Source organism: Lasioglossum baleicum, chromosome 10, assembly GCF_051020765.1.
Source record: "Lasioglossum baleicum chromosome 10, iyLasBale1, whole genome shotgun sequence".
Classification (NCBI taxonomy): domain Eukaryota; kingdom Metazoa; phylum Arthropoda; class Insecta; order Hymenoptera; family Halictidae; genus Lasioglossum; species Lasioglossum baleicum.
This window is the reverse complement of record NC_134938.1, coordinates 6369717-6382841: the sequence shown is the minus strand read 5'-3', so window position 1 is coordinate 6382841 and position 13125 is coordinate 6369717. Positions and strand designations below refer to the sequence as shown.

Sequence of the window (13125 nt, the reverse complement as noted above, 5' to 3'; positions counted from 1 at the left end):
AAAACGTGGTTACGTTGCCGGACGAAATAATACACGATTTATTTGCATATTTCGGATGATTAAAAAAATTCCTCCTTTTTAAACATTCACCATCGTATTTCGTCTCATCGTAATTGTGTCACAAGCGATCAATGTTCCACACTTCACAATTATGGTAGAGGTGCACGAATTCTTAACCTCGCTTGTTGCACGAGTAATCAAGATCGTAACTGTACCGTGTTGGGTGTTGTTTTAATCGGAAAAAATAGACGAATGCAATGAGATAAAAATTTCACAAAAACATAAATAAAAATTAGAAGAATTGCAATTCTTGTATAAGTTTCACCGAAAGGCTCGCAGTGGCTCAGTGGTCGCAGGTTCAATCCCCGATGCCGGCACCTCTGGAAATATTCCATGTGCCTTTTAAAAACTGTGATGACCCAAGGTGGTTCGGAACCCACCTTTATAAACTGTAGGCCACGCTGAAAAGGCGATAGTAGTGAGAGTGGAAAGATTAGGGAGTTGGTAAATGGATTTGAAACCCTGCGGGGACCAAATAATTTTATAAAAAAAATAAGTTTCACCGATACTCGACCCTTGGTTGGTTGTCGAGCTTCTTCCCCGTTGTCTGGGATTGTGGTGGGGATAAAATATTGACAGTTACGGCAGAGATCTTTTAGACAGTTACAGAGAGAATACTAGAACACGATACCAGATCGTTTTGCTCGGATAAACGACACTGTAAATAAAAATTGTATGGATGACGCAGCGGCGTCGTAACGACTATTGAGGTAGACAAGAAACGATGAGGTGTGGGGGGAAGGGGGTGAAAGGGAACGTGAAAACGGGACGAGGGAACGGTGGCGAGAAACCGTAGGGGCGAGCGGGCAATTTCGAACGGGCAAGCATGTACTCGTGTCACGGTTGTTTGTATTCGTAGCGGCGGCATTGCCTCGAGCGTCGTTTTCCGAAATTACGAGCCGATACCGTTACAATCGGTTGAGCGATGCACCGCCGCGGCACGTCAATCGCTATATATTTTCAGCTAATCGATCGCCGCCACTTCCGACCAAAATAGATCACCGCGCCTAGACGCCATCGGACGTGTCGGCCGGCGTGGAAATAACGGCAATGAATTTACCGCGGTTTTTGATAGCCTGGATTCAACGAGCTCCCGCACCCCACACTGCTCACCCCCTTGCCTACCCCAAGCCCGTCGCCGCTGTCGATCAAATATTGCTCACGCTCTCGAGAATTCGATCGAGCTCCACGATCGTCTTCGATCCCTTCGCGGATGATTCACGGTTCCCTCGGGATATACAGTGAGAAGCAACACTGAAAAAATGAAGCCATTTTTCCAGGAGCGCATGATCACGCATTTATGATTTTTTACGCGAATTACGACAAACTCGAGTGAAATAGAAATTTGTTTCCTTTCTTAATAATTAAGTGTTAATTTAATTCTTAACACTAAACCTACCGACCATCAAAAGTGACTGTGTGAAATAGTATTATAAAAATAACAAGATTAAATTTATTTATATTTTGTGACTTTTACTATAATACAATATACTGGAGTAAAAAAATATTTTCAATAAATTCCCGTATAAACACCTTTACAATTTCAATAATTGTCAAATATTAGAAAATGGGTCATTTGACCCCTCGTGGTAGGTTCAGTGTTAATTTACATTTTCTAATGTTCTACTGTTCTAAATTACACCCACTCATTCTTGCCACAAATGCAAAAAATCATCTGTCTATTTATGATTAATATTTTTATTCTATCACGTTAAATTTACTAGTTACAGTATGTTATTCCGGACACTATTTTTCCAAAGTACGAACCAGGAACTTCTGAATTTAAATCTCGCCATGCGTTGGAAAAAATGTTTGCAGTAGAAAAGACTGTACGAGCGTACTCCAGATAGCAACAAAAGTGCAGTAAACGTACAAACAATTATTTAAAAAGAGCCCACACTTATCGCCACGGAAGATACACATGTAAATGTCTTTCCAAACAATTTTTCTACGTTGGAAATGATACGAGGGATTCTTTAAACTCTTTTCATCCCCCGTACAGTTTGAAATTGCACATCTACACCTTTGCCATAAATGCATAAAAACCGCATTCTAATAAGCATGTTTTGTAGCTGGAGGTTTTATGAGGATTCCAGAAGTCTCTCCCTTAGACATAATTTTCGCGGTTATAATTGCTTTTAATTATTAAGCAAAGTACAGAAACGCGGCGCGTATCATGAATCGCTCGTCTTAATTTGTCCACTGCTTGGAGCGGTAAATTATGAGAATAGCATGTGCATAAAGATACATTATTCCCGGTCTAATTTCCATTTATAATACCACACGAAGATTGTAGGGAGACTCTCGCTTCGCGGGAGTATGCAATTTAAATCTAATTCCTTTAGCGTGAAACGGATTCCGTATACCTCCGGTACATCATTCAAATATTTATCAATTTAATCGTAATAGGATAAGCACATAGAGAACGTCATTTCACTTCGAACTATTTCGAAAACCTACTTGTTCGAAGTAATTATTTCACGAATGAAATGAATGGTAGCATCGTACCTGGTCGCAAATAAATTGATTAATTTCAAGCTGAATAAACAAACCTACATCTCTTATAATAATTACAAATTTCATATTGAATACATTTTTCATTAAGGACGAATGAAATTGTAATACAATGCTCGTCACATACGAGGGAAATGTTGATACACAAATTTATATGTTTCGGCTTTTATAACTTGATTGAATAAGGCAAGAACTGCCGTCATTTTGTTAATGCCTTTTAAAAGTATGGCGAACTCCAGCATCATTTTCTGCGCAATTAACAAACGTTATCAAGTACGTTTAAACATCAGGAACGTACAGAGAAAACGAGAAAATGAATTCCACTTGAACCACAATCATTTTATTGTCAACCGTGGAGTGATGCGAAACGAAATGTACTTTCCTGTTTAAAAATGAAAAATTCACTTGCGCGGCGTTTCCCAAGGTCATTCCGGTATCAAACAAACGCGAGCATCATTCATGCTCCATGATATCCTACTCCCGGTGAAAACGTTCTTCGGTATCTTCTGTAATATCCAAGATATTTCCCTGGGGAGATTAAAATACAACAGGCCGTACACGAGAAGAAAACAGAGTCGCGGAGACTGTACACGAGGCGGGAACTTAGCCGGAATATAAAGGAAACGTTGGAGCAAAAGGATGTTACAGAGAGGTAAGAATCGAATGTAGAACGGCGACGGGGAACAAAACAGAGGGGTAGAAAGAATAAAGAGAACGGGACAAATAAAACCCTTTCGACAGAGATCGATGTATCCAGCTTGCGTGCGCTAATTTCATGGTGCGTTCGTCGCACAAAACGCATCGAATGTGAACGACGACCCGGATACACCGAGGATAAAAAGTGTTAGCTAGCAAAAGGGACCTTTGTATTTTGCGTTGAGCCCTTTTCAATCTTTTCTTCTGGCATGTATAATACAATGGCCGCTTTAATCCCTTGCCTTTCAATGGGTCCCATGGAAATCACCGACACAGATTTCTCCGACACGGTTTTCACCGACATTTAATTAATTTTTTATTAATAAATTAATTAATTAATGTGGATTGAATGAAAATCAGTGGAAAAACGAAATATGAAACCGAGTGTTCTTGAATTAATTAATTAATAAATAAAAAATTAATGAAATGTTGTCGATGAAAACCGTGTCGGAGAAATCTGTGTCGATGATTTCCATGGAACCCCCTCCCAATATCGTGTCTGACTCGTGATGAAGATTCTGAACAGATTCTAAATAACATTCTATGTATTTTGATTTTGTTAATGTACAGCTATTAGAGAAGATACAGGCATACAATAGAAATAAGTTCTCTCCTTTCTTAGGAAATTACGATCTACAAAAAAGGTCTAATCATCGAAACCGTAAAATAAATCTTAGGGCAACGGGTTAATCCCGAAGGACTCTGCCACGTTTTTCTAAACCCCCAGCTGCTGCAAACCCAAGGAGCTTCTTCCAAGTTTAATTTTACGATTGTTATGATTGAATGCACATGGTGCTTTCTATGGTGCTCCCCTGGATGTCCTAAGCACTGTCTGCTCGTAGTGGGGATAATATAATGTCACCTACCTCGTGCAGAGACTCGTGAGAGGGGAATACTGGTACCCCCTCTCTTTAAATTTATTCAATTAAATTGATTTTAAATTTTGAATTCAATTAAAATGTCCATTTCATAACTTTTCACACTTTTAGTTTGCATTCACACAGTTTACGAGTACACTTTCCAGTCATTTTCTTAAGGTGTCACCAGATCAGGGGAATACAGTTTCTCCCTCTCTGTCGTTACCGTCGGGGAGTGGGGGAATGGCGTCGTACGAGGGGAATATGATGTGGACGATCAATAATATTATCAATACGCCTATCAATAATATTGACGAGGCGCATTGAAAGAGCATATTGACCGTTTAGCAGGGGTTATTGAAGAGTATTGACGGGAGTTTCAATTGATCGTCTAGGGGCCCCTTTACAGTATTGTCGCGGAGTGTAAGAACTATTCCTCGCACAAGTATCACCAAAAATCGGCTGTGTAACTCGAGGAGCAGCAAGACTCGATACGTGCGTCATCTCAGCCGCGTCTCGAACGAACAAGTGCGGCCACGTTCGCAAAGTAAATAGCGTCGAGGCTCATTAATGCGTCGATCCATCGAAACGTCATTATGCGCGTCGCGAACTGTTTCGGGTTTACTCTTGTCGGGATTAGCGGGGCGACGATTGCCGGATCGGCTGGTCGCGCGGCCTCTGGCCTGCCCGCCGCTGTAACCCTACCCCCTCCGTCGTTGATTATCCGGCAGGGTTTGATTAATTGCTTCGTTAATTCATTCACGGGGCCTCGATTCGATGCGCAATAATCGGCGCAGGGTCAAGCGACGCGTGAAAGGCCGGACACGGTTTTCGACCAAGCACCGAGACGACGTCCGAACCGGTCGACGTTGCAATGGCGTCACGGACCACGCTTGTCGGCGGACTGTAACTTGTCCTTTCCTTCAAGCCCCTGTCAAACCTCATTTGTCACCGACCACCATTTTCAGGGTAAATTGATAGGTTCTGGTTCGTAGCCGGTCACGAACTACTGTCATTTTATCCTGAAGTGTACTGGTTAGAATTTGTACGATCTTAAAACGTTCGATGTTCCATAAGAAAGTAATTAAGATGGATTTTAGAAACTATTTTAAATGCCTGAGTAACTTTCATGTGTTGCTGTTACACATTTCGCAAGTGTTCGGATACTTTTGAGCGGTAATGTAGCTCGTTGAATCACCCTTTATAATTTTTGCGGTCGGCGTGCGTTTGTAGCAGTGGGTCCCGATGAGGTAGCAGGATCATCTAACCAAGCGTCATGGGACCCTCAACTCTCACTTGTGTCTTAAATCGTCGTCTGTTTTTTCTAGAGCGATTCTCACTCGTGTCAAACCTCATTTGTCACCGACCACCATTTTCAGGGTAAATTGATAGCTCCAGGTTCGTAGCCGTTCGCGAACTTGAAGACAGCACACGTCTCCCGTCATTTTATCCTGAAATGTATCGGTACGAATTTGCACGAGACTTGTTTCACCAGACGAAACTGTGGAAACAGAAAAACAACCGAACGCCATTACTTTCCCGAACTGAATGCTCCCGGTAAATTAACGCGTCCGGCATCATCGTTCGCTCGCGCAACAGTCCCCATAGTTGCGATGTTTTATTAAACGCAACGTGTCCACCTGATGAAATATGTTAAAACTGTAACGCACGGTTATGTACACGCGCGAAATCATTTGGCCCGCGTGCCGTGAAATACGCGATCCCGGTCGAAATAAATTCGCGACGCAAATGGACCTTGTTAGAAATAAAATCGCGCGTGCTCGGAATTTAATTAAAATGTCCGTTTCATAACTTTCCACGGCGTTAGTTTGCGTTTAGCTTACGGCTACGAAATCGACTTGAATTCAACTTTTTCTTTGATCTCTACCGTATTTATTTCGAAAGAATTATACGGGCACAGTTAACAATAATTTACCGTTCGCGGAATGTACATCGTCCGGAAAATCGCAGCAGCAATTCAGCGCATTTCGCGTGACATATCGTGCCGCCTTTCGTTCATTGATCTCTTGCCGCGCGGTATATCACTGGTCCCAGTTACTCGCCGATCATAATTGTCGGAATCCCCGAGTAAAAAAGCCTAATGCGACCCGGGCGCGGTAATGCCCAATAATTTTGCAGCTTCGAAGCATCGGCGCGCTCATCCGGGCAGGAAAATCCGCGCGCAACGTATCGACTGGTAATATCGTATTATCGCGAGGATCAGTGGCCGGGGTTGGGCCGATTACAAGCGAGCAGAATATTTTGTGCCAGCGTATGACGACGACGGTTCTCGTTCCCTATTGAATTCCGTCGGGAGCTCAGAACTTATGGCCGTTGGCACGAGAGCCGGAAGATTTTCAAGCCGAAACCCTCGCGGGAAAGACGGACGAGGACGGCCAGCGCAGTTTATGAAACGAAATAACGAAATTCCGAAGCAGCCGGGTCTCGTTACCGTCGATCGTCCCGCCGGCAATATCCTGATACAGCGGGAACACGCGACGCGACGTCCAGGTGTTCCGTCGATCGGAATACAATCGTTCCCGCATATAAACTTCCGGTTGTTCCTCGGCGGACGTCCCCCGGGGTAGCTTCTTTCGTTTACTGCTCTTCAATAAAGCTCGGATGGGGCGAGCACGAGCCCGAGCCCGCGTACATCCTGATTGAAAATGAAATGTAAACGCGCATGATCGTGTCCGTAAAAACTTCGGTTGCGCCATTCGAGAGTAGCGCGTTCGCGAAACGAGCCAGCCGCCGACGGAAGCCCGCAAAAACTTTACAACGTACCGAAATAAAGAACCCTCGAATGCCCCGGAAAAAAAAGAGAACGTAAGAGGGGGCGGTTGGGGGCAAGGAAGAAGGAAGAAAGGAAACTGAGATGGCCGTTCGCTTCCACCTCGAAGCCGACCCACTCTCTCTCACTCTCCCATCCTCTCGTTTTTCTTCCACGTTCCTACCGTCGCAAATTCTTCGAGACTCGGTCGCAAAATGAAAAATTGGGTCGCCAACGCCGCTTAGAACCCCCACATCCCCCCGGTCGCGCTGACGTCAACGTTTCTTGCACCGGTATGGCATCGGTAGCCTGATACTGACACTTCCGCGCGAGCGCGCCCCGCCCGGATGCACCTGTGCGCGCGTCGAGAGAATTAAACGCATCGCCGGAGACGATAATCATCCCGAAATTATTCGGCGCCGAGGATTGCCGCACTCTCGACGCGACGAACAAACCTCTCCGCACGCCCCTGCGTCACCGCTATACTCTGCCGTTTCGCCGCATTCCTCCCTTTTTTCCGGCGGCCTATCGATCTCTCGCTCATTTCAAGGTGCGCCCCTTTTTTCGGAACGGGGACGGGCGAGATCGCTATTTATTTACATCGACGATCTTAAGGATGTTCTGGAGGTACAATGGGAGACAAAAGTACAAGAAATTCGAAATCCATCAATACATGGCAATGAAAGCCATTCTTGAGTATATTTTGGATGAAACTTTTGCGAATACTGTACCCTCTGTAGCTATATTCAGTGGTCTACGCTTGTCGCGTTTCCATGCTAGTGAGAGACAACACGATAAATTTGACGTTTTGTAACAGTTCATAATTTTTTTGCTCTGTAACTGTTTAGTGAATCCTAATACATTTTGAATGTAATTAATTACATCATTTTTACTACATATAAAAAAACTGGAGTTTCTAGTTGCGTTTTTTCAAGGTTTTAATAGGGTTTCAAGTGGAATTTTATGAATTCTCCATAAGAAGACGTGTTAAAATGTGCAAAGTTTAAGTTGCTGTAATACTTAAACGGTGCAGTGAATCGAACCCAATCTTTGGTAATTGCATTAGTTTAGTAAGAATTACATCTTGTCAAATTTTCAAAAATTTTGTTTCGCTTTTATATACCTCCAGAACATCCTTAAAGGGTGACACATTGCTGAAGGAATGTGTCCTTCGATATCCAAACACTATGACTGGATCCGTTCTACTTGACCGACAGTTTACATCGATGTTTTCGGTTGATTTCCACTCGGCGGCAGAGTTGGGCAAATATTTTTGTTTAAATAAAATTTTTGCCCAACTCTTCTGTTTGGCGGGACCAACAATTTCGCACTTGTATTCGTACAATCCTGCAGGTTCCGACGAGATCACTCCGAAAATGCAAGTTCTAAAGCGCGGAGTTTACGCGTGTAAAGTTGAGCGACTTCAAGCGATTTTGACAGGGCACTACGTAGAGGGTATTTCTGTAGCGTCATTCTGCAGCTCTAGATAGGTGATCTGTTACAAACGTGGACCCCAAAATTGACCTTAATCCTTGCGCAGTCAACCGAATACCCTGGTACCAGTTCACTGTATTTCTTTCAACAATTTGTTAATGTTCCTCTAAAAAATATTACTCCCTCTGTCCCATAATAATAGTAGCGGTTGATGAATTTAATTTGTTCTATAACAATAGTAGCAAAAGAAAATAAATGTAGAATGCAACATTTATTAACAAAAAAACTAGATTACATTAAACAATATATTAAAAATATTACTCCTAATTTTTATTTTGAATGCTCGGATAGTTTCTGGATTTTTCAATAATTTCGTTACCGCATTTTAAACTTGCAGGAGCCATCGTTCTTCATTGCTTCCAGCATAACCTGTTTTTTTTTCATCTTACTTTTACAATGGGTTGATATTCAACTGAAACAAAACAATTGATTTCGATCAGCGGATGAAATTATAAGAATAGTGATAATTCGTTATATCCTAAAAATTGAAAGATGTGTGAAAACAAATGACAGATGTCATGGAACATTGATTTTGATTGAAAGCTTCGCAATTTTGCGCTACAACATAACTTACAGCTGCATTCGCCAATAATTCCCGTTTAAATATTCACTTGCTACTATCATTATGGGACAGAGGGAGTACAAAATTTCTCTGAATGTCCATTCTTTACTCGCCAATATATTAATTTATAGTCTTATAATGAGAATTTGTGTAAACATTTTAAATACAGAAAGGTTTCAAATAATCCATACATTTTGGTTGACTACATAAGAGTTAGCATTGAAAATTGTTCTCTATTGCATCCTATAGTGCTCGTATTTATCGCGACGACATTTCTCAAAGGAACTATAGGTCTGAAAAACGTTCTCTAGAAAAACGACTTAAAGATTCGTCAACTATTTTATTCCACATGTCTACAGGGTGTTTTAAAATGGCATAAACCGGTACATGTTTCCATCAACATTGTAGTTTCACCGACATCTGTTTTCATAACATGTCAGGAAGCAAATGCGCCCCGTTAAATTATATTACAGTCATTTTCAATCTATTTCACGAGATTCCCACTGGCCTGGATACCAAAATATTGATGAGGAGCATATTTCTTGAAACATTTCAATGATCTCGAGCAGCGACGGATGCCGCTCGTTTCCAGCAATGACTGGTCGGACCCGCGCGACGTCGAAGAAAAGAATATTTTTCTTTCTCGGTGTCTCCGGTTCGTTTTTTCGAAATGAATTCCGCGCTAATACGTATCGGATATGAATAAGGCGTCACGATGACTTGCATAGCACATCGGGGAGTTCGGACTTCTATTGTAGGAAAACCCGGGGAGAGGCTGCGCGTATATTTCGCCGGGACCGATGAAGTGGAAAACGATTGACGTCACGAGAAGTTGACGCTATCGTCAGAGCGCAAGCGAGCCGTTATTCGGCCCGTTACACTGACGAGAAGAGAAAAATGTTTTCTCCGTTGGGGAGGGAGAGATCGAACGCTTCGAAAATTGTCATCGATCCGCGGACCGGAAGCCGACGATCTTCGCCGTCCAACTCGCCTGCGGGTCTGTTGTTCACGGTCGGAATAAAAAATAGTGCATTTGTCACGTTTACGTGGAATTTCGAACCACCTCATGGTCTGTCGGACGACCTTATTGGACCCATAACCTCTCGGCCCATTTGAGAGCAATGAGATTCTTGAACAATGAGATTCGTGTGTGGTTCACCCTGCATTTAATATAATATAAATATTTAATGATTATACAAAATCCTCTTCATTGAAAGAATGTTGTCCATCACGAATTCTTTTCAAGAGTGACATACAGCGACTCCCACTAATATTCGGACACTCTTAGGAAGACGATAACTTTTTTATATTGGATCATATGATTGGAACGTTTTTTGAGGGGTTGAAACAATTGGTTTACTACACAAAGTGAAAAAAATGTTGGAGGAAATTTTCATGTTCTCAGAATTGCAGGGAAAATACTGAAACTTGTATATTGCAACATTTTTATATCTGTATTAATTAAACACATTCTGAAAATGTCATCAAAACCGGTCGACGTTGCAATGAGCTACAAACGTTTAAATATGATAAAAATTGCAGTTTCTCACGTTTCTCGACCTCTAACTGCAATAAAAAGGATTCTTACATCTTTCCACGTCTGTCGTTCTTCCCCGCATCGATCGATTTCGATGAAACTTTTACAATGCATATAATTGACACAGATCTACAAACCATAAATTTTTTTAAATTTTCAATATACGTCCAAATAAAAAAGTGGCAAAATGCAACTTTCAGTATTTCGCTCTATAATTCCGACCAATTGCAATTTTGTGAAAAAATTTCTTCTCACATCGTGCAGTAAACTAATTACTCTAACTTCTCAAAAAAGTTCAAATCGTAAATTCCAATATTAAAAATGTTATCGATCTTTTAATCACTGAATGTCACTGAATGTCATATTTTCGAAATTTTCGGAAAACCCGATCCCTTCAGGAATCTTGAAACTTTCGGAACTCGATTTCTTCGGGAATCTCGAGACTTTCGGGTTCTCGCACACCCCTGGTGGGCACCCACATCCGTAATACCTTAATACAACTCGAGTCCATCGTCTTACATCGACTGAAAGCTGTACAAAGAAAAATGTTGCTGAAAATAGTGCAAGTGTTAATGTGTTTACTAACAAATAATGATGTACGACTGAAATAATTCCTGAAAAAATGTGTTCCTCGGTTCAATTCCACTGCTCGCTGTAATGGCGATGTGATTGGTCGCATTTTTCAGGGATGTTCGATGCATAGCGATACGCGGGAATCACGGTCGTAAAGTAACAGATTGCGTTTGGTAATTCCGATGACAAATCCCGCATATTCGCGTGATTGATTGAATGTAATGAATTTTTGAACCGCGGACCTTCCGGTTTCGAATTATCTTCGTGATTGTCGATCGCATGAATTTTTGAGGAGCTACGATCGCGGGTCCGTAATGCGGGATGACGATGGCTGGAATTGATTCCCGTAGTAATATGTCGGCGTTAGTGACGCGGGGAATTGTGCTCTCGCGGAAAGAATATCGGACGGAATTGGTTTTACAAGCGCGAAAGTGGGACGTACGCTCGGGCGTTTCCTGTAATTTCTGCGCGGCAACGTTTCAATAGATGCCGTCCGATTTATTCCCATGATACATCGCTCCCTGCTCGAGTCGGTTCGGAAAATATTCACGGTGAAATAAGAAACGGCGCACGCTCGGAGAAGAAGCACTGGTTCCTTCGTGCAGGGCAAACGAGGGCTGAGTCGTCTAGCGAGTTATGAAGCGAAATATCCAGCGAAACGGCCGCGACCATAAACTTTTAATACCGCGTCCGTGATGGACACGGTTTGTCCTTCGCCGATCATTTTTACAACACCGCTCCGCTAATGTCATTACATCCCTACGGTTACACGGAAGATGTAATTGTAATTGGAGAAAATCATTAGAGAACAATTTTTGTGTACCTAACAACGAGTGAAGATTGCAGGTTCATTTAAGTTGGGATCGCCCAAGGGACATCTCTCAAGCAGAGCCACAAACATTTCAGAGTACTACGGTTTCCCAGTAGGGCGTTTGAGGATCCCTTACGGCAGCTAGGGTTTCGTGGAGAGGTCTTGGGATCTCTTTAGGCGTCGCAGTGAGCATGCAAAGGGCCAAGGAGCCTTGAAGGGAGTTTCAGATCCTCGGAGAGGCATTCAGAATACCACGAAGGACTTATCATGACTTCCTAGTCCAGGCCTAACTCATCCTTGGACGACCTTTCGGTAAACCTTGGATAATTTGGACAGGTCCGCAGAACTGCAAACGACTTTGCGGTCTCTACACAGGCCTGGAGAGACTGACAGACTGAAAATACAGTCATGAAAATTCTTCAGAAACAACTAAAGATTCTAAACAAGGATGCAGGGATCTTTGAAGAGATACTTTTCAAGATACCTGATCCCTCGTGCAACCTGGAGAACCGTAATCTATTTGGGAGGATTTTGTGCACCCTCAAGGGACCTTCGAGGGAGTTCGTGTTACCCAAAGCTGCGGAGGACCTTTACCATCTTCACCCTGCTAACCGGTAAAGACTAACTTGTCATTTGCAATCACTTTGTTCTCGTGACTGATGAAAACAAATGTACGTGCACTGCTTGTTTTCGAACGTAGAGTGGAAAGGAACAGCCAATAACCGACGCAGCTAATCAAAAAGGAGCGAAGGACTTTAGAGCAGCGGCGTCGCCACTTGGCTCGCCATTGAGTCCCTCATGAACGCTGGCACAGGGGAACGATGCACGTTGACTTGAGCGTCTGGATTGGTTCTAAAGCGGGCAAAAGTGGGTCTCGGGGGTGAACGAAGAACACGACGCAGAAATTCAAACGCTCGCAGCTACGACTAATTGCCGTATTTGCGGTAGGCTCCGCAACGCGTAATGCGGCCCCGTAACTTCCCTTAACGTAGCTCTCTGTGGCAGAGCGGGTATTTCCGCGAACACCGACTCGCCGTTCAAGCTAGCACAAGTCTCTCTCTCTCTCTCTCACTCTCTATGTTCGTGAAATGAACGTCGCGCGTGTGCACGCCACTCAGCGGATTGCGAGCAACTAAAGTCCGGGGGGGTTCCTGAAGTGGTGTCGCTCTTGAATGGCGTCGATGATGCTGACGATCGTCGCATGAAAATTCGATGTACCCCCTTGGCCGACCAAACCCGAACAATGCTCTG

At 43.0% G+C, this 13125-nt stretch overlaps 1 protein-coding gene across 16 annotated transcripts in view; it reads right to left on the bottom strand.

The window, feature by feature from the left end:
* LOC143212608 (uncharacterized) overlaps nucleotides 1–13125 on the bottom strand; it is a 118820-nt gene that overhangs the window by 55822 nt on the left and 49873 nt on the right. The gene's annotated exons all lie outside the window — the stretch shown is intronic.